General features: G+C 54.4%; 1 protein-coding gene and 1 pseudogene across 3 annotated transcripts in view; both read left to right on the top strand.

Annotated features, from left to right (window-relative positions):
- Window positions 1–246: 246 nt before the first annotated feature.
- LOC149122845 (protein-L-histidine N-pros-methyltransferase CARNMT1 pseudogene) overlaps window positions 247–21,669 on the top strand; it is a 78,441-nt pseudogene continuing 57,018 nt past the window's right edge.
- Window positions 666–21,669, top strand: part of KIAA1217 (KIAA1217 ortholog) — a 657,029-nt gene continuing 636,025 nt past the window's right edge. The window contains exon 1 of one of the 3 annotated variants that reach the window (XM_070056129.2): window positions 666–815. The gene's annotated coding sequence lies outside the window, so the exon portion shown is untranslated. Of the gene's footprint in view, window positions 816–1,068; window positions 1,210–21,669 lie in introns of those variants that run through there. The other 2 variants (XM_089312459.1, XM_089312460.1) reach the window with 2 other exon arrangements.

Below are 21,669 nucleotides of genomic sequence, written 5' to 3'. Positions count from 1 at the left end.
AAGTTGGGTGGCCACCGGGGCGCGAGAGGGTGGCGGGGACTTCAACGGTGCCCTCCTCCCCCTGCGCACCTCAAGGACCTCAGACCCAGGACCCAAGGGGGACCCCCGCGCACCCCGAGTACAACCCCGGCCAGGGCGCCTGCCGCTCGCTCGAGACGCTTCCAACGCCACAGAACCACGCGCGACGGACCCTCGGGTGGGCAAGGCCGCCGCTTCCTTCCCTCTGCCGCGGTGGGTCGGTCGGTGATGGGGGCCCTGGGCTCCCCGGAAAGCGCAGAGGGGAGCGGAGGCCCAGTCCACCCCAGAGCCCCCTGCCACCCAGAGACCCCCTCCTCCCGCGCCGTCCCAGCCGCCTGCCTCCCAAAACCCCGCGCAGCCTCCAACTTCGGAGAGAGTCCCGACCGCCGCCCACCCACTGCCCGCACCGCCTCTCCCCTGCTCCCGGCTCGGCGGCGGCGGCCCTCGCGTCCCCGCCCCAACCCGGGAGCGAGCGCCCCCCGGCTGCAGGCGGCGGCCCCTCCGCGCCTGTCGCCGTGCAGCTCCGGGCGGGACCCCGCGGCGGTCGGCACCCGCGCGCGCGCGCGTGCACACCCACGCGCTCCCACTCCCGCGTCCTGGCTCCCCGCACCCCACCCTCGGCGGGCGGGTGACGTCAGGACTGCAGTCCCGAGGAGCGCGGCCGGAGCGGGCGGCGCGCTCGGGCGCCCCGGGGAGCCGGAGGCGCACTTGGGCGCCGCGGCTCCTGCCTCGTCTCTCTGCACCCGCGGTCACGCCGCGCACCCACCCGCCCGCGAGGGAGCCTCGCCAGCCTCCAGGTGAATTGAAAGTCGTTTCCGGGGGAGGGCGCAGAGGCTGCTGCAGACCCGGCGCGCCCTGCACCTGCGCGCCGGACGGGAGCGACCCCGCGGGACGAGCGAGGCTCCCCCGGGGCCGCAGGAGGCGGCGGTGGCCGGACCTGGGCGCCCCGGGGGGAAGCGGAGCCGCTACCCTCTCCTGCGCATTTCGCAGCAGCGCTGGCGTGGCGCCGCGGAGCAGCTGCCGGTCCGCGAGCGAGCGGAGGCGAGGGGGGCGGCGGCCTGGGCGCGAAGTAAGTGAGAAGTTTGCGTGATTCCTCGCCGCGCCGGTGCGCCGCGGTGGGCGCGTCTGCTCCGCGGCTTCCCGCACCGAGAGCCGGGGGGACACCTCGGGGGAGCCGGGAGCGTCCTGAAAGTGAGCGTTTTGGGGATTCGGGTGGGGGGTGTGGAGGGGCGAGGGTCCGGAGGGTGAAGCCAGAGGAGGGGTCCGGGGGTGGAGATGAGCGCGATACTGAAGGAGGAGACTGGAGGAGCTACCTGGGGTACCGGGAGGCCTTGGGGGCGGGTGCAGGTGCGGGCGCACCTATGCCGCTGACCTTGGCGTGCCCCCCGGAGTGGCGGGCCAGGGGCTTCTGGGGGGCGGGGGGGTGTTGTTCCCTCCCTCCCCAGCGGCGCTGAGAGCATCGCGCTTTCTGGAAAAGAGAGACGCCTGCCCAGAGGCAGACCGGGAGGGAGCATCGCCGAGTCGCCCTCAGGGGCCGGCAGTCCGCGTTGGCCACAAAGGTCGAGGGGGACGCGGGAGCCATCAGGCGGCTTCTCCGGGGGCGACAGCGCCCGGGAGCTCGGCGTGGAGCGGCGGCGGCCGGCCTGGGTCACCCCCATGTCTCCATACCGCGCCAGGCGGCAGCCCCCTCGGCTCTCCGCCCTCTCTTTACGCACCCCCTCTTCTTTGACCGGAGCCCCCCCTCCCCCAGGAGCCCTCGGGCGTCAGCTGAGCGAACTTTCAGCTCGGGGAGACCGGGCGGAGAAGTTCCCAGGAGCTGCGTGTCCTGGGGCGGGGGCCTGCAGAGGGCAGGCGAGGACAGCGCGCGGCGCTCACCCTGCTGCCTTGCGCCCGCCCGCCCGCCCGCCGAGGGTTCTCGGGGAATTGTGTCTGAGAAAACTCTTCCAGGAAGGCCGCGAGGGCGGGAGGCATCTCTCGCAGGAGAACAGCCTGCGCCCAGGAAATCGAAATCCCACTTAGCTCCTGGTAGCAAGGACGACACTTTGGGAAGAGAGGGGCGATAGTTAATTAAAAACTGGGCCCGGTGAGTTTTAAAAAGTAAGTCATTCTAAATGCTTATCGGTCACCAGATACATTTACTTGTATCTGTGCACCTGTCCGTCCGCCCGCCCGTCCATCCATCCATCCATCTATCCATCCCTCTGTCCATCTACCTCTCATCCATCCATCCATCCATCCATCCCTCTGTCCATCTACCTCTCATCCATCCATCCATCCATCCATCCCTCTATCCATCCATAATCGCTCTATCCAGCCAGCTAGCCATCTCTCCTGCCATCTCTCCTCCAGCCATCTCTCCGTCTGTCTGTCCATCCATCCATCTATTCATTGTCTGTCTATCCCTCACCCAATCCATCCCTCTATCCATGCTGTGATCCATCCATCCTCTCATCCCTCCCTCCCTCCCTCTCTCCCCATCTCTCCCTCTATCCCCATCTCTCCCTCCCCCTCCCTCCCTCCCCCATCTCTCCCTCCCTGCCTCCCTCCCTGCCTCATCTCTCCCTCCCTCTCTCCCTCCCTCCCCCATCTCTCCATCCTTCCCCCATCTCTCCCTCCTCCCTCCCCCATCTCTCCCTCCCTGCCTCCCTCCCTGCCTCATCTCTCCCTCCCTCTCTCCCTCCCTCCCCCATCTCTCCATCCTTCCCCCATCTCTCCCTCCTCCCTCCCCCATCTCTCCCTCCTCCCTCCCCCATCTCTCCATCCTTCCCCCATCTCTCCCTCCTCCCTCCCCCATCTCCCTCCTCCCTCACCCATCTCTCCCTCCCTCCCTCCCTCTCTCCCTCCCTCCCCCATCTTCTCCATCTTCCCCCCTCCTCCCTCCCCCATCTTTTCCTCCCTCCCTCCCTCCCTCCACCCATCCATCTCTCCCTCCCTGCCTCCCTCCCCATCTCTCTCTCCCTCCCTCCCTCTCTCCCTCCCTCCCCATCTTCTCCATCTTCCCCCCCTCCTCCCTCCCCCATCTTTTCCTCCCTCCCTCCCTCCCTCCACCCATCCATCTCTCCCTCCCTGCCTCCCTCCCCATCTCTCTCTCCCTCTCTCCTTCCCTCCCTTCACCCAGCCATCCCTCCACCCAGCCATCATCTGTCCATCACATTATGGAGCCCAGCTACTTGCGAGTCATCGTGTTAGACGCTGGGGCACAGACGTGATTGACATGTGGCCTGAAGCGTAGAGCCTGTAAGCGATTGTGTTCTGGAAAGGAAGTGAGGAAACGTGTTGTGTGCAGGTGCTCCCAGGTGTTCACCCCCAGGAGGCACTCCCAGCTCCTCACCTGTGTGGCCCCACGTGTGCTGGACCGCATGCCTTGAAGGCGGGGACACTGTGGTTTGTCCTTGAAGGCAGGTACGCAGTGGGTCATCAGTACGTGCTGTGGAGTGAGTTAGGAAGTTGCCAGGCTGGGAGAACAGGCAGGAAGGCAGAGGAGGAGCTGCAAGGGGAGAATGAAGGGAGCTGCAGAGGGCAGGGGAGTATTTGAAGACGGGAGGGTACTTCAAACACTTACAGACGGTGGAGCTGGAAGGCAAGTTTATCTGGGTGCCAGGCTTTGGAAGCCCAAGCATGCATTTTTCATAACAGGCGTTTCCATGAGCTTTTGGAAGAGGCCGGCTATGGAGCTTTTGTTTTGCGTTTTCATGCGGTGGCGATGTTTGGCGTGTCACTCCGTGGTGGCGATGTTTGGCGCGTCACTCCGTGTTCTACCTGAAACCCACGCACCTCTGTGGATAGTTAGATCGCAAGTAACATTTCAGAACGGGTCTCTCTTAGCTCACCAGACAGACAGCATGACGCCGAAGAACAGGGCGATGGGATAGATGGGTGAAAAAATTTTCTGGAATCACAAGAATCCCTTCGTACGCCTCACAGTATTTGGCTGTTTGCACATTTCAATTCTTTGTCCTTCAAATGTATTTAATGCGAATCTGATGAAGATATTTTTATAAAGATTTTCACCAGTGAAAATAGCACCTGTAGGGAAGGCTTTGCTTGGTTTAATTAGTGGGGCTCAAGGTACTGATGCATGCAGGGAGCAGGTGGCGGGTCCGTTTTCCCACCTGTAATTAGTTTTCTCATTTTTACCAGAAACTCAAGCTTCTTTCCGGATGTGTCGGTGTAGTGGTGACTCGGTCGTTCCTGCCGAGTTGATGGGCACTGATGCTGGCCTCAGTGATGGCAGAGCTCAGTGCCTGTGATTCGGGGCCCCTGTGAGATGTTTGTAAACCTGACTGTGTGTACTTACCACTTGCGCTTCATGTATTTACCTGCATTGGTGAGCGTTGACAGTCAATAGGTCCAGGTAAAAGACTGTGCTTTGGACTTTGCATTCTGTAGTTGATGCTCCTGACTTTGCATATGAACACCAAAAACAGCCCATGTTGCCTGGGACCAGGTGGTTGCCACCCACTGGGAGACTCTGTCAGAATTCTATAGACGCTGTGAGTGCGGACAGTCTATGGGGACTGCAGAATTTTGAAGTAAATGCCGAGACATATTTAATGTGGTAGCTGAACTTAGGCATTGCTTAGCAAACATTGAGATGCACCTCCTGTTGCAGGTTTGATTTACAGGGCTCCTACCGATTGGGCAAAGCGGCAGCTCTGGGGGGAAGCGGTTTATGTCTGAGTTTTAGTTGGGGTACGGAAATGCTGAGGTTATGGGGCTGTGGGGTGATCCATGACCCCGTTTAGAAATCATCACAGATCTGAAAGCTCAGTCTGTGTGTGCGTCTTCCAGGAACCTGTGTGAAGGCTCAGCTGAGCCCGTTCCTGGCCCCGGTGGGCTTAGGAGGGACCCCAAACCCAAGTGCAGGTCCTTCCCCTTCTGTTTGCCAAGGATGGACTCACGCCGTCCTCCATGCAGAACCACTGTGGGCCCGATTTGAGGAAGAGGAAGCTGAGGTTGGAGCAGAGAAGTGACTTTGCCCAAGGTCACACGGACTGGGTTCTTCCCCACTGCCTCGCATATGACTTGCTTTGTTTTAGCTTTTAAAATTTATTTTTATTTTTAAAGATGTATTTATTTATTTGAAAGGGGGGGCTGGGAGAGAGAGAGAGAGAGAGAGAGAGAGAGAGAGGTCTTCCATTTGCTGGTTCACTCCCAAAATGGCAGCAATGGCTGGGGCTGGGCCAAGCTGAAGCCAGGAGCCAGGAGCTTCTTCTGGGTCTCCCATGTGGTTACAGGGGCCCAAGGACTTGGGCCATCCTCTACTGCTTTCCCAGCCCATAGCAGAGAGCTGGATCAGGAGTGGAGCAGCCGGGACTCGAACCGGCACTCATATGGGATGCTGGCATCCCAGGTGGTGGCTTCACTCTCTATGCCATGATGCCAGCCCAAAATTTATTTTTATTTTTAAGTCAGGGAGAGAAAGAGGGAGAGGGAGAGGAGATAAGGGTGGGGGGAGGAGAGATATCTTCCATCTGCTGGTTCACTCTCCAAATGGCCACCATGGCTGGGACCGGGCCAGGCAGAAGCCGGGAGCTTCTTCTGGGTTTCCCACGTGGGTGCAGGGGCCCAAGCACTTGCTTTCCCGGGTGCATTAGCTGGGAGCTGGATCGGAAGTGGAGCAGCCAGGGCTGCTGAAGTGGGTGCCCCTGTGGGATGCTGGCACTGCAGGTGGAGGCTTAGCCCACTGTACGACAGCTTGGGCCCAGGAAATGTATTTTTGAACAAAGGAATAAACAAGTAAGTAAAAGAATGAATGAAAGGAGACAGGTGGGTAGACGGGGACCCCTCCAAAGCTCCTAAATCTGGAATCACGTTTGTTCCCGTGGCCATGACTCTGGATAGCCGAGACCCTGACCGGCTGCCTTCTCTCACCGAAGGCTCCTCTGAGGGCGTGCCGTGGCAGCTCCATTTGGCTGCGCCTGGCCCCAGACCTTGGTGTCGCCACAGCCAGCACTCATGAACAAATCCAGTGGTCCTGCTTCCGTGACGTATTCTGTGCCGCTCACCCCCTCCCTTGCTACTAGCCTCGAGCCACTGCCGCCACCATTTCTCATTTCTCTGCATCATTGCAGAGGTTTGAGGGAGGGAGGAAGAGAGAGAGAGAGAGAGAGAGTCTTCCACTCAATGGTTCACTCCCCAAATGGCTGCAGCAGCCAGGGCTAGGCCAGGCAGATGCCAGGAGCCTGGAATTGCATCTTTTGTCTCCCACTGGGTGCAGGGGCCCAAACACTTGGGCTGTCCTCCACTGCTTTCCCAGACGCGTTAGCTGGGAGCTGGATCAGAGGTGGAACAGCTGGGATTCAAATCGGCACTCATATGGGATGCCGACATCACAGGCGGCAGCTTAACCTGCTGCGCCACAGTGCCAGAGTCCCCTGCCAAGTCCATTTTTAAAACATGTCTGCTTTGCACTAGTAGGAATCGGTAATCTACAGTTTCATACGGAAGTTTTTACAGACATGCCGTAGTGCAGCACAGTGTGTGCTCACCGGATCCTGGCAGAGCCATCCACGCACCCGATCAGTGCATTTAAACAGGTGCAGCTTATTAGTAAGCAATTAAGAAGTGCTTGTTAGCGCCTATGTCCCTCCTAGCCCTAGGGACGGCTTTACAGGGCTCCTTTTATTTAACCTTTCATTTTGTCGGGCAATGCTCCTAACTCCTCCCAACTACCATTTGTTGCATCAGGAGGCAAGAGGCAAACCCAGCAAGCAGCCAGAAAAGCCGTGGAAAACCAGCTCAGATGGCCACTGGCTTCTCTCTGGCCCCCGCCCCAACTCTGTCTTTCAATTAAATAAATCTTTTTTTTTTTTAAAGTCCCTATTCCAAGAGCACTTAGGTTCGATTCCTGGTTCTGGCTCCTGATTCCAGGTTCCTGTCAGCAAAGAACATGGGAGACAGTGGTGATGGTGCGAGTGACCCATATGTGAGTCCCAGATCAAGTATTCGGCTCCCACCTTAGACTTGTCCAGCTCTGCTCCTGTGAGCATTTGGGGAGGGAACCAGCACGTGGATGACCTCTCTCTCTCTCAAGTAAACTTAAAAAGAAAAGTTGCCCCCACACATAGTATGTTCAACGCTGTGAATTCGTGGTTTTGCCTTGCCATGGGAAAATGTTAAGTTGTGCCCATTTTAATTTTTTTTTTCATCTTAGAAAGAAGCCTCGGGTCCACAGCTAGCAGCTCTGTTTGCGTGCGCTGTGACCTTGTCCAATTTACATGAGTTGAGAGTTAGCTTTTCTGGAGCCAGGAAAAGTTACCACAGCAGCAAAAATGGGGCCAACAACCTTGAAATACATCCGTGAGAAATCCATTTTCTTGGAGCTGTAAAAGGAGTGCAGGCAGAGCAACTCAGAAAGAGAGAGAGAGGGAGAGAGAGGAGGAGAGAGAGAGAGAGGAGGAGAGGAGAGAGAGAGAGAGAGGGAGAGAAGGAGAGAGAGAGAGAGAAGGAGAGAAGGAGAGAGAGAGAGAGAGAGAGAGGGAGGGAGAGAGAGAGGGAGGGAGGGATGGGCAGGCACCAGAGGAGAGAAGCAGGAGGGTGACTTGGCCTCTTCCCAAGAGCCTTGCTTCTCCCCTCATAGTTTTCCTGCCCGGTTCACACACATGCGGAGGTGGTTTGGAAATCATTTCCCCATGCAAACAGCATTCCCTGGAATCCAGGTTCCCAGCCGCCTTGGGAGAAGCCAGCTTTACGGATGGCTGAGCGTTGAATGTAGTTACAAGTGCCCGAATTTCTAATTAATAGGACCCTGATTTTTGTCGCATCACACGGTGGAGCTCTAGGTTGGTGGTTTTCTAAGTGATCCCCCCTCACCTCCTTGCTTACTCCACAACCCCCCCTCCCCCCGCCGGGAACCTGCACCTGTGAGCCCAGGTGCACGCCGGGGCTTGGTTTCACCTGCAACAGTCCTGGCACGAGGCCGCCACGCGTTTACCTTCAAAGAAGTCTCCGGAGCTGGGGAGCCCAGCTGCTCCTGCCTTTCGCTCGTTTGCAAGGAGCACAGGAGGTACGGGGCTGGGGGAGGGTCAGGAAGAGCCATGGGGGGGGGAACCTGAGGTTCCCCCTCTCTGGAGGGACCCAGCCGTCACCCCACGTGCTTCCCTGCCCACTCTCGCCGTGTGCAGCACGTCTCCAACATGGACCGGGACTCTGGTTCAAAGCTGCCCCTCTTGCAGATTTCTGAGCTCTTCAAAGGCGAGCTTTTCGGAGGGTTTTTCTTTAGTGGGGTGCCGGCGTGTTTGCAGGGTGTGCGCCCTCCGTGTTGTCAGTGTTTCTGCAGTAGCCAGTTCCAGCCGTGTGTCTGCCGCTTTGCAGAACGCTTCAAGACCTGTTTAACGGCGGAGCTGCACAGGGTGGCTCCCGCACCGCTAGCAATGATGGAAAGCAAAGGCCAAGTCTTCCTCTTGTCCTCGCTCCTCTGCTCGCTAAACGTAGGGGAAACACTTAGAAACGGTGCACGTGAAGGGCCAGACTTCTATAAACGTCTGCGTTAGACTTTGGGCTCCGTGGTGGGGGTTTGTTATAGTATTTTTTTTAACAACCTTTTGAAATGTAAAAGCTATTTTTAAAAAATGTTCTTGGGGCTGGCGCTGTGGCATAGCAGGTAAAGCCGCCGCCTGCAGTGCCGGCATCCCGTATGGACACCGGTTCGAGTCCTGGCTGCTCCACTTCCGATCCAGCTCTCTGCTATGGCCTGGGAAAGCAGTGAAAGATGGCCCACGTGCTTGGGCCCCTGCACTTGCGTGGGAGACCTGGAAGAAGCTCCTGGCTTTGGATCGGCCCAGCTCCGGCCGTTGGGGCCAATTGGGGAGTGAACCAGTGGGTGGAAGACCTCTCTCTCTCTCTGCCTCTCCTCTCTCTGTGTAACTCTGACTTTCAAATAAATAAATAAATCTTAAAAAAGAGTTCTTTATTTGTTCTAAAGGCAGAGTTACAGAGAGGGAGAGATGGAGGAGCACTTCCATCTGCTGGTTCGCTCCCCAAATGTCCGCAACAGCCAGGAGCCGGGAACTCCATCCGGGTCTCCCACGTGGGTGGTGGGGCGGAAATGCTCAGGCCATCCTCTGCTGCTTTCCCAGGCACGTTAGCAGGGAGCTGGATCGGAAGTGGTGCAGCCTATAGCCTGTGCTCATGGGATGCTGGTGTGTCAGGTGGTGGCTTACCCTAACCTGCTGCACCACAACGCTGGTCCCATAAAAATGTTTCGCACAGGACAGTACAGAGACAGAAAGCGGTTGAGGGTCAGATTGGCTCTCTATATCAACTTGCTGACCCTTGGAAGAGGCGGTGCAGGTGGGTCTTTGGGAACCCAAATTTCAGAGACTGCTGTAAGACAAATATATACGCAAAAATATATATAATATATATGTGTGTGTGTGTAATATGTATATGCACACAGGAAGTCTTCAAAGAGGTCATGGAAACTGATCTTTTCTATGAAAAAAGTTGGATTTCAAAATAATTTGTGCATGCAAGCAGCAATTAATCCCGTTTTCCATGGACTTTGTGAAGTACGCATAATGCACAGGTCACCCGCTGAGGCCTGCAGTTCAGTTCAGAAGCGTGTTCATGGAGTGTGCAGCTGTTGCCAGGGTCTGGTTTCGGAACATCTCCCCGGACACTGACATGGTCCTCGGCAGGGAGCCGCCGCTGCCTCGTCACCGCCCAGCCCCACGGCCCTGCAGCCGCTCTGTCCCCGTGGGTTTGCCTGTTCTGAAAGGTTCATGCAAACGGAGTCACGTGCCCACGTCCGAGGGGGTGCGAGGCGGTATCTCCTGCTTGCAGTCTGTAGTCCCCCGGTGACCAGCGATGTTGAGCATCTTATGTGGTTATTGGACATTTGCGTGTCTATTCAAACTCATTGTCCTTTTAAAACCCCATTTTTTAAAAATTACGAGTTGTAATTACGAGTTGTATCTTTATTCTAGATACTGGTCCCTCATCAGATAAGTGACACCCAATCCGCTTCCTGTGGCTTGGCTTTTCACTCTTCTGATGGTTTAGCTCGTAGCACAGGGTTTGATGGTTTGGCGATGTGTAGGTTTTTTTTCTCTTTGTCACTTGTGCAATAAGCTGAACTTACCCCTGTGATTTCTTCTAAGACTTTGGTTATGTTGGCTATTGCTTCATTTTTTTCTTTTTTAAATTGATGCTTAAATTTTAGATCAAGGTGTGATGCTTGCCCATTTTAAGGATATAAGGCAACTCCTTGAAACATATACATAGTTTCAACCAACCACGTCGGGAAAGCAACCAGCCCTTGTCTTTCCTTCTCTTTTTGTGTGTATTTGCGGCTACCAGCTCCAGGGTATCATTCATCATTGTGAGCCCGGGCAGCCCACTGAGCTGCACACCATCGGGAGCTCTGTGCCACCATCTCCCTGCTTTCCCAGCGTCTGCAAATCAGTACTTTGAATTCCGGTTAAATGTGCATATATTTATCATCTATTTTGAATATGGATTTTTGTGCGTGGTGTGAGGGAGGGGACCAACTTTATACTTTTGTAAATATTCAGTCATCCCAATGCCATTTGTGGAAAGGGATCAAATGTTCTTTGTACTTGGCTAAAACCAATTGACCAGAAATGTTAGGTTTTATTTCTGGACTTGAAGTGTTAGTCCATTGATCCACATGTTTATTCTTATGCCAGTACCACTTTTTCTTGAGCACTGTATGTTTTTAAATAGGAAAGTCTGAGTTCTCTAGTTCTACTTAATTTAAACATACATTTTAGTATCTACCTGTCAGTCTCTGATAGATAGATAAATAAACCCAGCTGAGACTTTGGTAGATTGTGTTGAATCTGTAGATTAATTCGAGGACTAATATCCTGTCAACAATACCCATCTTGTAATGATTTTTCATTTATTAAGGTCTTCTTTAATGTTTGCAATGCTTTTGCACAGTTTCAAGAACATAACTTTAAAGAGTTTTATTTATTTTCGTTTGTCTGAAAGGCAGAGAGGTGAGCAGAAGGAGGTTGCTTATTCTCTGGTATCCTCAAGTATCCAACATAGCTGGGACTGGGCAGGCCACCTCTAGGAGCCAGGAACTCAACCCGGGTCTCCCAAGTGGCTGGCTTCCCCCGCTGCCTCCCCGGTGAGCACTGGCAGGAAGCTGGCATCAGAAGTGGAGCCGGGGCTTGAACCCAGGCACTGGGTCTGTCATGAGGGCTGCCCAAGTGTCATTGTAACCACTGCACCATACGCCCACCCTGAGAGCGCAAGTTTTACCTGTCTCTTATTCCCCTTATTCTTAAGTATTTCATTCTTTGAATGCTACTATAAATCGAATTGGTTTTTAATTTGATGTTTGAATCGTTCATTGCTAGAATATACAAATACGGTTGAGATTTGTGCATTGGTCTTAGTCCCTGCAGGGTGGCTGAGCAGTTTTATTAGTTTTAATGCTTTTTATTCCCCTAGTGAGTTAGAACTCCATTCTGACATCGGGGCCTTGAATAGCTGTTAGATGGATTGGGAGAGGATCTTTGTGCAGTGCTATGTCACCAGCAAACAGAGCTCTGTTTCTCCCTTTCCAACCTGCTTGCCTCCTTCCTCCCCTGCTCCTCCTCGTCTTTCCTTCTTTCTCTGCCTCCACTTCCCTGCACCTGCAGGGCCACCTGGAATAGAAGTTGCAGAAGCGGACTCACTGGCTTGTCTCCTAGGGGAGCACACGGAAGCTCCCACCCTTGAGTGTGACCTTACCTGTGGGCTTTTCAGAGGCGTCGGTACGCAGGTGGAGGGAGATCCCTTTGGTTCCCAAGTTTGTTGAGTGTTTTTATCTTCCTGCGTATTGGGTTTTGTGGAATGCTGTTCTGTACCTACTGAGACCATCTTACGGTTTCTGTGTACTCTCTTAATATGGTGATCGCGTCCACTGATTTTCAGATGTTAAACCGACTTTGCATTCCTGGGCTAAATCCCAGGTTGTGCTGTGTAAACCCTTTTCTGTGTTTTCACACTTGGCTGAGGGCTTTCGTGTGTCTATTCCTAAGGGACATTGGGCTGTAATTTTATGTTCTTGTAATATCTTTATCTGGTTTGGGTATTGGGGTGCAAGTGGCCTGATCTTCTTCCTTCTTGTCATGGCTGTCTCAGCCACTTTAGGGACCAGCACAGTGTGACGGGGATAAGAGGGAGGAATCCAGGGCTGGTGGTGGGCCCCAGGCAGCAGGACAGAGAGGGGAGGAGACCCCCAAGGGGATTCTGCAGAGGACGTAGGATTCCTGGTCGCCTCTTGATGCAGTGTGGGGAAGGGTGCTGTGCTGGGGAAGGGCCCGTGTAACGCATGTGTTCTGTTATGTACTTTTTTATACATTATTCCCCCAGAATGCGTGTTGGTCATCTGTGTGAGGAAGTGAGTCTATCACTGTCAAGTTCAAATAGAGGCGTGGCCAGCCCTGGGCTGGACAGACGGCATGAATTACAGCTCACTTAGAGTGACAGCTGTGCTTTGTGCGTTTTGGGGAGGAGGCTCCTGTGGCTGGGAGAGCCTGTGGCTGGGGGAGCCTGTGGCTGGGAGAGCCTGTGGCTGGGGGAGTTTGGCTCATGTCCCGGGGTGGGAGCAGCACACTCGGGCTTCAGCTCTGGGAGGAAGCAGGAGAGGGCCTGAGGGGGCGGGGCAGGGCCAGCGAGAGGCAGGTCGACCCAGGGAGGGAGACGGGCTGGGGGGCAGGGGTGAGGGGCGTGGGGGTGGGCGGGAGGATCCAGACCAGGTCCTGTGAGGGGCCTTCTCGCTGTCTTCAGATGGCTGCGTTCTCTGTGTTGGAATTTCTTCCTCTGGATTCGCCCGTCTTATTTTTATTTCGCATTTTCCTCCAGAAAAGAAACATCATCCTCTGTTCCTTCTGTTTTCCATTTTAAAATTTGTTCTCAAAAGGTATCTGAGATGGGGGCCGGCGTTGGGGCTTAACGGCTTCAGCCTCTGCCTGCAGCGCCAGCATTGCGTGTGGGCACTGGCTCAAGTCCAGCTGCTCCACTTCCGATCCAGCTCTCTGCTGTGGCCTGGGACAGCAGTAGAAGATGGCCCAAGTCCTTGGGCCCCTGCACCCACGTGGGAGACCTGGAGGAAGCTCCTGGCTCCTGGCTTCAGATTGGTGCAGCTTTGGCCATTGTGGCCATCTGGGGAGTGAACCAGCAGATGGAAGATCTGTGTGTTTGTGTGTGTGTGTGTGTGTGTGCCTCTTTCTCTCTCTCTCTAGTAACTCTTACTTTAAAATAAATATTTTTTTTTTTGACAGGCAGAGTGGACAGTGAGAGAGATAGAGAGAAAGGTCTTCCTTTTCAGTTGGTTCACCCGCCAATGGCCGCCGCGGCCTGCGCACTGCGCTGATCCGAAGCCAGGAGCCAGGTGCTTCTCCTGGTCTCCCATGCGGGTACAGGGCCCAAGCACTTGGGCCATCCTCCACTGCACTCCCTGGCCACAGCAGAGAGCTGGCCTGGAAGAAGGGCAACCGGGACAGAATCCGACACCCCAACCAAGACTAGAACCCAGGGTGCTGGAGCTGCAGGCAGAGGATTAGCCTAGTGAGCCGCGGCGCCGGCTCAAAATAAATAAATCTTAAAATATATCTGAGACAGAGAGCAAATGAGAGAGAGAGAGAGAGAGAGAGAGAATGAGAAAGCAAGTAAGCTCTTATTTGCAGGTTTGCCCCCTGAATGCCTGTCGCAGCCGAGGCTGGGCCAGGCCAAAGCCAGGAGCCGGAAACTCAATCCAGGTCTCCCGTGCAGGTGGATGGCGGGAACCCAACTGCTTGAGCCATCGCCACTGCCTCTCGGGGTGTGCGTCGTGTCGGCAGGAGGCGGGGTTTGGGAGCTGGAGCCAGGCCTTGAACCCAGATGCTGGCGTGTGGGACGTGGCTGTGTTGACTTCTGGTTAACTCCCATCTCCTCTCTCTTCCTGTTTCTAAATTTCACTTCTACAGGGCTCACAATGGAGGCCAGAGGGAAACGGAACAGACCGAGGCTTTAAGAATGAGTTGTAGGTTTTGTAGAGAGTGTCCCTCCCCCTCTTCGTGGAGGAACGACACAGGACCCTGCGCTGTTCTTTCGTCTGCTCGGCCCTCCCCGGGTTTGCTGCTGGTTCTTCCCGGGTTGGCTACTATCCCTTCCACCTCCGTGGAAGGGCAGTTCCCCCTGGCCGCATTCCCCACTTCCGCAGGGGAGCGGCACACCGCCGGCCGGCTCTCTGGGGGGCTGCACAGGTGTTCCTTCAGCTAGATGTTCCCCTTAGATGTTCCTCGTGCATGCCGTCTCTCTCCTCCTTTATAGTCCTCCTCTGCCAATCCCAACTCGGCTGCCCACACGCCGAGTACGCTGCTCTCCTCCAATTAGTAGCAAGTCCTACAGTTTATTGGTTGAACTGGAGGCACCTGTGTAGAAGCTGTTTTCTTCTCTCCCAGCGCCATATTGTGGGAGAGCAGATGCATAGAATAAGTCTTAATTCCAGTAACTCAGTCTAGTCCGGATTGTTCCCCACAGAGAGAATCATGGGAAAAAGGCCAGGCGACAAGGTTGTTTGTTTAACAGTACAAAAAGAGGCATGGGTGCTTGAAGGTCCAGTCTGTACTTACTATTAATTAGAGAGTCAGAAATACAGAGGGACAGATCTTCCATCCACTGGTTCACTCCCCAAATGCTAGCCATGGTCAGGGCTGGGCCAGGCTGAAGTCAGGAGCCCAGCACACCCTCCAGGTCTCCCAGGCCTAAGTGCTATAGCTGCCACCTCTGCCTCCCAGGGTGTGCGTTGGCAGGAAGCTGGAACCGGGCCTTGGATGTTGGACGTGGTTGTCCCCACCGGTGTCTTCCCTACCAACTGAACGCCTGCCCCATGGGCTGCTTATTTTCATAATGGGTGCAGATTGAATCATCGTGGAGGTAATAGTGAGCATTTTAGATGCGGGAGGAATGAATGAATGAGCAAACGCGAGTGCAGGAGTGTGTGGCTGAGGGAACAGCTGGGCTAGCGGCAGGTGTGGAGCAGGGTCCCCAGTCCCCCTGTGTAGGCTGTGCCTTTTCTAGGCCGAGGAGTCCCTGAGCCACATTCTAATTCAGGATCCTGGTGTTCTGGCTTTGCCCTCACCCGCTTTTAGAATTCCCATTAATCCTTTGGTGCGTTCTGATCAAACAGTGCTGTTCTCCGTCCATCTGATGACGCGGGCCCTGCGTGGGGCGGTGCTGTGCCCTTTAACACGGCTGTGTGGCTGCCACCAAGGACGTTGCTCCGTCTGATGCTGATTAAGTACACGGTTAGGGGTGTCATGAAGATGGCTTTATTTATAGCCGGTGCGGGCTGTCTTGGCTGCCATATTTTAGTGTCAGGGGGTGAAAGTGTTTTTGCACATTTCATTCTTTGTTGCCAACAGTTCGAGTTGTGTTGAATTTTTGTTGTTGTTGTTGTTAAGGTCTTCCTTCCGTTGGTTCACCCCCTAAATGGTCACTACGACTGGTGCACTGCGCCAATCCAAAACCAGGAGCTAGGTGCTTCTCCTGGTCTCCCATGGGGTGCAGGGCCCAAGCACTTGGGCAATCCTCCACTGCACTCCCGGGCCACAGCAGAGAGCTGGACTGCAAGAGGAGCAACCGGGACAGAATCTAGTGCCCCAACTGGGACTAGAACCTGGGATGCCGGCGCTGCAGGCGGAGGATTAGCCTAGTGAGCTGCAGCGCTGGCCTGCGTTGAATTTTGATTCAGGCACAGATATATACCAAGTGCGCCTGGATCACAAAAAAGGTGTCTTAACCAGATCCGAGTCGCAGAAGAGATGCGTCAGAGACAGATTCCGTTACAAAAGAATCTTCACGTGCTTCCTCAGGCACCCGTGGAGAGGGTCTGTGAGTCTAAAGCACCCTGGGTCTCCCAGGGTCTGATCAACAAAGCAGACCAGCTACACAGGATTTCCGGCCGGATAGAGGACGTACATAGTGCTTTTGCTCGTCTGTGTAATCCTCCATGAGAATGTTGGAAAGTCTACCTGAGAACATTTGCTTTGGGCTTCAACCAAAGTGGGAGCTTCGCCAGGTGGGCGTTGTGCAGCATGTTAAGCCACCACTCGGGATACTCACATCCCACATTCGAGTGCCGGTTCAAGTCCCAGCCGCTCCACTTCTGATCTAGCTCTCTGCTCATGCACCTGGCAAGTGGCAGGTTATTGGGCTCCTGCCACCCACATGGGAGACCTGGATGGAGCTCCTGGCTGCAGGTTTGGCCTGGCCCAACCCTGGCTGTTGCAGGCATTTGGAGAATGAACCAATGGATGGGCGTGCTCTCTGTTTCTCTGCCTCTCAAATAAACGAAAAAAATTTTTTTAAACATTGTGTTGTTTGAAGCCACTTAGTTGGCGAGGATTTGTCTTGGCAACCATGGGAAGTGAATGCCCAAGGATTGGGAACAGGAAATGGAGGAGAGCTCTGTGGGTGTGGTCCCAGAAAGTGGAAAGCCTGGTCCACTTGAGGTCAGGCATCAGCAGGTGCAGCCCACCACTCCCCTCTCCTGGGGCAAAAGGAGAGAGGGAATCGGAGCTCCTCGGGTGTCTCAGTGGGGAGATGCTGACGCCTGGAACGAGGGCTTCCAGGAGGATGAGGGACCAGCCACCGTCAGGACATGTGGCGTGCGGGGATCGTGGGAGGACATGTGGCGTGCAGGGATCGTGGGGACGCCTGCTGCCCTGGGAGCCTCAGCCTTTACGCTTCAAACCTCTTGTCTGCGGACACCTGCGAGCCTGCCTTCCAGACCTCAAGTCTGGACCTCCCCGAGGAGAGTCGTGTGCGGATCCTATAGACGCGGGGGAAGTGTGGCGTCTGTGCATCCTTCCTGTGGAGCTCAAAGACAGGCTGCCGGGGTAGGAGCAGGAGCCGGCACCGAGGTGCGGAGAGAGCCGAGGCAGGAGCTGCTACTCTTCAGGGTGAGGTTAGAGCGGGATACACACTCAGTCCCCAGCCCTGTGTTCTCGCCCTGCTGGGACTGAGTGTTGGCTCAGACCCTGTGATGAGCTCGGTCCATGGACATCTTAGCAGACTTTCAAGTTGCTACAGGGCTGTCGTCAAGTCAGTGTAGACGCGGGATTGAGTGTTAGCAGGTAAATATAAAATGACTGTGTGGACAGCTATCACCGAACCACGTATCTATTAGGAACCCGCTTTTATTTCAAGGGCATTTTTCTTTGAAGTGCTGAGCAAATCATTTAAGCCAAATTAATATTCATTGCAAATGTCAGGAGCGGTTGGGTTTTATTTTCCTAGCGCGTTTGAACTTCTGAGTTGACTGTGAAAGATCAAATACTCTTGTGCCGTTATTTCCACTTTTAAAAAATGTGAAGGAGTTGCACATGTCACTGATACCTAGTTTTTAATTACTATAAATGCTGTTTAAATGATGCAGGAGTGTATTTCTTATACTGTCAATCCCATATTTTCAGAAGATTTGCACGTTCCCTCTTAGCTCAATCTTTACCGGCCTCCCCAGAGTATGGAGTTGCTTCTGGAATGTTCAGAGCTGCTAAGGGCGTGGGGTGGCTGGGGGATGCTCTGGCAGGTGCCTGCTTCATCGGGTGGTCTCACAGGTGACGGTGGGGACCACCAGGAGGTTGGCAGGCGTCTCAAGAGCTGAGTGGGCAGAGGAGCCAAGTGGAGTCAGGGTTTTGAGTCATGAGCTAAGGGTTTGGAACAGAGCTGGGAGAGATGTGTTACAGGTTAGCTGAGGTATCAGGACATGCGAGTTCAGGTAGCAAATGGCTACAGGATCTGAGTCGAACTGCTTGAAGCTATTAAACTTTGGACCACGCTTACCTGCTCCAGTAACCGGGGTGGCGTGCTCAGTCCCATTCCGCACAGGTTCTGGTCAGAGCAAACTGTCCCTTTTGGGCTGTTTGTCCCTAGTGACATGCTGAGCCGTTTCTCCATTTCTAAGACCGCAAGGCCAAAGCCAACAGCTGCTGTGTTCCGTTCTCTGCCGCTGATCAGTTTATTTTACCAGCAGAGAGTCTGAGTCCTGTGGCTCAGTCCAGCCCTGACTAAGGCAGACTCGCAGCACGGGGCCGGCCCACGCCACACAGCAGTCCTCTCTGAAGACACACGCCAGCAAGCCCTTCCTGGGCCTCTGCCCCCCAGCCTCGGAGGGGTGAGGACTCCCCCGGTGCTGATCGCTACACACGTGCGGTGTCCGATTCCTGCGGCGGTTCTCTGCTTGGCCAGGAGGACCTGGGAGGTCCTCCCTGTCTTCCGTGTGTCTAGAGCCTGTGTCAGTCTGCGTGATGATCTCATTGTCATTGTCAGTCATTCCGCAAGACAACCACGAGAGCTCCTCGTGCCTCTGCTAAGGGTAGCCTTCGCTTGCCTTTTCTCCGTATCCATCCGTCCGTCTGTCCATCCTTCCATCTGTCCGTCCTTCCGTCCTTCCTATCTACCTACCTACCTACCTACTTACCTACTTTCCTTCCTTCCTTCCTTCCTTCCTCCCTCCCTTCCTTCCTTCCTTCCTTCCTGTCTGTCTGTATCTATCTATCTATCTATCTATCTATCTATCTATCTATCTATCATTCTATCTATCAATCGATCGATCGCTTCCATCTGCTGGTTCACACAGGACCCTGGAACTCCATCTGGGTTGCACAGGCGTGGCAGGGGCCCAAGCACTTGGCCTGTCTTCTGCTGTCTTCCCTGATCCATTAGTATCCGGGAGCTTGATTACAAGGGGAGCAGCTGGGACTTGAACTGGCGCTCATGTGGGCTGCCACTGTCCCGGGCAGTGGCTTCCCCTGCTGAGCCACAACACCAGCCCCGTGCTCTTCCCTCTTGATACAGGAAGGAGGAGACGTCTTTCACTTTCATCCCCTTGGCCGTTAGCCCGATGCTGGTTGAACCAATGACGTGAGTGAAGGAGTAGAAGGTTCTGATGAAAGTTTTACTGCTGGAGTTTGTGCGTGCTACGCCCTAACCAGGGTCAGAAGCTGGGCCCTCACTGCTCTGCTTCTCCCCGTCAGCACCCCTGAGAAAGCACTGGAGGAGGACCCCTGCCTCCCATGTGGGAGACGAGGGTGGAGCTCCTGGCTCCTGGCTTCAGCGGAGTGAATGGAAGATCTCTTTCTCCCTCTGTTGCTTTGCCTTTCAAATAAATTATTAAATAAATATATCTTTTTTAAAAATAAAGTGAGCGGCCGGCGCCGCGGCTCACTAGGCTAATCCTCCGCCTTGCGGCGCCGGCACACCGGGTTCTAGTCCCGGTCGGGGCGCCGGATTCTGTCCTGGTTGCCCCTCTTCCAGGCCAGCTCTCTGCTGTGGCCCGGGAGTGCAGTGGAGGATAGCCCAGGTGCTTGGGCCCTGTACCCCATGGGAGACCAGGAGAAGCACCTGGCTCCTGCCATCGGATCAGCGCAGTGCGCTGGCCGCAGCGCACCGGCCGCGGTGGCCACTGGAGGGTGAACCAACGGCAAAAGGAAGACCTTTCTCTTTGTCTCTCTCTCTCACTGTCCACTCTGCCTGTCAAAAAAAAAAAAATTCTCTTAAAAAAATAAAGTGAGCATCAGATGGATGACTGGTATGTAACTTTGGGAATAGCGGTGTTAACAACAATGTATTCATTTTCTCTCATCTACAAATATTAGATTCTTGAATATAAGCAGAATGGATTATAAGGCAGTAATAGCATTACCCCAGTTTTTAAAGATTTAAAAACACTCATCTGTGAACAAAAAGCATAACTTAAATGCCAGTTCAAGTTTTTTTTTTTTGACAGGCAGAGTTAGACAGTGAGAGAAAGGTCTTCCTTCCGTTGGTTCACTCCCCAAAATGGCCGCTACGGCCAGCATGCTGCGCCGATCCAAAGCCAGGAGCCAGGTGCTTCCTTGTGGTCTCCCACAAGGGTGCAGGGCCAAGGACCTGGGCCATCCTCCACTGCCTTCCCAGGCCACAGCAGAGAGCTGGACTGGAAGAGGAGCAACCAGGACAGAATCCGGCACCCCAGTCGGGGCTAGAACCCGGGGTGCCAGCGCTGCAGGCAGAGGATTAGCCTAGTGAGCCATGGTGCCGGCCCCGAGGATGCAGTTAAATTTCTAGGACTCCCAAATTTTTTAACTGACTTCCCTGCCTCGAGACTCCCTGCACCACCGTCCCCCAACCTCTCTCTCCAGCCTGAGGCTTCTGAGCACTGTGCGTGGTTTTGTGGTGGAATCAGTGGGAAAGCGGGGCTGGAGTTTTTGATTGTTTGAGAGGCAGAGTGGCATGTGTGCATGCGCGCACACACACAGACACACATATCCCATCTGCTGGTTCACTTCCCAGACACCCACAACAACAGGCCCTGGGCCCCGCCGAAGCCAAGAGCTGGGAACACAGTCCAGGTCTCCCACATGAGCGGCAGGAACCCAGTTACTTGAGCCACGAGCTGCTGCCTCCCGGAGTTGGCATTGGGAGAGAGCTGGAGTCGGGAGCTGGAGCCAGGTGTCGAACCCAGGCCCTGCAATACCGGATGCAGGCATCGCAGCCAGCCCGGAGAGCACCAGGCCGAACACCTGCCCCAGAGCAGTTTTTTAGATCTGTATCTGCTGTGCACATTTTTATATTACGCATAGAAACAACGTAGAAAGCAAGTCTGTGGCTTTGCTTATTGAGGTCTTGCTTAAAGGAAGTGGATTCTGAAGGATTGCCTTATAAAGTTTGTTACAGGCTAGTTTTTCTTTGCCACCGTTCAATGTTCTTTTCAGTGCTAATTTTTCATCCCCTCACATTCTACATTTTCTACATACAAGGTTTATTTATCCTCATCATCACCCCTTATGCCTGTCACAGTGCATAATTGTGTCTCACTCGTCTTGGAAAAACACGCAGGAGCGCGTTGTAAACATACAAGTAGGTGAATGAAAACAGATTCTCCTTCAAGGCAGAGCTCCTGGCTCCCTGCACCTTCTCTCTGTAGCCTGTCTTTCTGGACGCATTGCCTGCACCTGCTCTTGTTGCTGCTTTTCCTCCAGGCTTCTGTGAGCTTAAGATCCTTGTTGGTGTTTGAAAGGATATGGGTTGAAGTTTTGCTTTTGGACACTTTTTGGCTCTTAGTTAAGCTTATGGTGAGATATTGTTAAAATGCCACAGTTCCTGAAAGTTTACCTTAAATAGTGCTTACTGTACTGCAGGTGGTGGGCTAATCTCTAAGGATTTTTATCTATTTATTTGAGAGCTAAAGACAGAAAGGACTTCCTTCCATTGGTTCACTCCCTAAATGGCCACAATAGCTAGAGGTGCACCGATCCGAGGCCAGGAGCCAGGTGCTTCTTCCAGGTCTCCCTTGCAGGTGCAGGGGCCCAAGGACTTGGGCCATCTTCTACTGCTTTCCCAGGCCATCGGCAGAGAGCTGGATTGGAAGTGGAGCAGCCAAGACTTGAACCAGCGCCCATATGGGATGCCAGCGCCGCAGGTGGAGGATTAACCTACTGTACCACAGCGCTGGCCCCAGCTAACCTCTTTAAAGAGATCATCTAATTCATGCCTCACGTGGTGGTGGTGCTGTGTTGGGAAGGCTGCGACCCATGTTGGAGTGCTTGGGTGCAAGTCCTACCTCTGTTTCAATTCCAGTTTCCTGCTAATGTGCGTTCTGGGAGCCCATAGGTGGCGACTCAAATACTTGGGTCCCTGCCACCCGTGTAGGAGACCCAGTTG

This window comes from Oryctolagus cuniculus, chromosome 13 (assembly GCF_051225735.1).
Source record: "Oryctolagus cuniculus isolate XC-2025 breed Fujian yellow rabbit chromosome 13, ASM5122573v1, whole genome shotgun sequence".
NCBI lineage: Eukaryota > Metazoa > Chordata > Mammalia > Lagomorpha > Leporidae > Oryctolagus > Oryctolagus cuniculus.
This window is presented reverse-complemented; position numbering and strand designations above follow the sequence as displayed.